Here is a 1,064-nt window from a genome sequence, read left to right as displayed (position 1 = left end):
CGCCCGTCAGGTGCAGCAGGGTTTACTGTGGCCAGCCAGTCAAGCACCCTCGGAGCTGACACGTAAGCCGTGTAGCCGCCTGTCGCCGCACCGGGTTCAGCGCGCACAGGAACATGATTTTCGGCGGACAGAGGCGCAGTTCGTGCTGGATACCGAGGACGTAGCAGGTAGGAGCCGCCGGCAGACATTTGCTCCTCTCTGCCCCTCACGCTGAGCCGTAGCTCCGCGGCTAGCCTGTTAGCTCTAATCCCATAATCTCAGCAGTTAGCCGAGGCTGCCTGCCTGCCTGCCTGCCGGGGGGACGGTGTCCTCTGCTCGGTGGGGAGCGTGTCGGTTTCTCCCCAGAGTAGTTTGGTCCACATTTGAGTTGGGGCAATATTGAACTAACTGCCACGTGTACGACCAGGTGAGCAGTTCGCTTCTTTTAGTGTTCAGCTTCACAACTGTTTGGCTGTACTTCGCGTTTAAAAGTGACCGGAAGTGCAGCCGCAGCGCTCCGGTTGTGTAGCAGCAACTTTTCACCTGCACAAAGGTTCAGGAAAATAGTTTGAACAGGTTGTCTGCGAGTCCTGAACAAGTCCTGAATGGTCTTGATTATATAAAAGCAAACAGACGGACTTTATTAACCCCAGAGAGTAGGTCAGGGGTTCAGCAGCAGGACTGTTCAGCAAAAGGAGGTAAACAAAGCAACAAGACAACACAGAGAATCAGGGTGTAAATGAAGGTAGAATAAGATAAAAAATAGAGAAAATATAACATATAGGAAAGCAACAGAAAGTACAAGAGAGATACAGAAATGTGCTTTTATCTGATATAATAATAAACTTCTATATTAGATTAATATTTGAAAATGGAATCTATGACGTGATCTTTGTTTCTCGAAGACACAATATTTAACAATTTATGGTGTTATGTAAAAATCTGAATGCATTTGTGTTCATTATAAAGGACGTCTTTAAATATAAAGTAGTGCACACATGAGGAAAGCCCAGTACGAGACACGTGTGACGTCTGTCACGGTGCTTTAAGCTGATCTGTATTCCTCCCCAAAGCATCAGTTTTGA

The 1,064-nt window shown here is 47.2% G+C and overlaps 1 protein-coding gene across 1 annotated transcript in view; it reads left to right on the top strand.

Annotated features, from left to right (window-relative positions):
* The window catches only part of ubiad1 (UbiA prenyltransferase domain containing 1), a 5,355-nt gene continuing 4,291 nt past the window's right edge, over positions 1-1,064 (top strand). Inside the window, exon 1 of the mRNA XM_008293920.1 lies at positions 1-167. The gene's annotated coding sequence lies outside the window, so the exon portion shown is untranslated. The remainder of the gene's footprint in view (positions 168-1,064) is intronic.

The sequence above is a fragment of the Stegastes partitus genome, unplaced genomic scaffold (genome assembly GCF_000690725.1).
Source record: "Stegastes partitus isolate 25-593 unplaced genomic scaffold, Stegastes_partitus-1.0.2 Scaffold923, whole genome shotgun sequence".
NCBI lineage: Eukaryota > Metazoa > Chordata > Actinopteri > Pomacentridae > Stegastes > Stegastes partitus.
The sequence above is the reverse complement of the archived record's forward strand: the minus strand, read 5'-3'. Positions and strand labels throughout refer to the sequence as shown.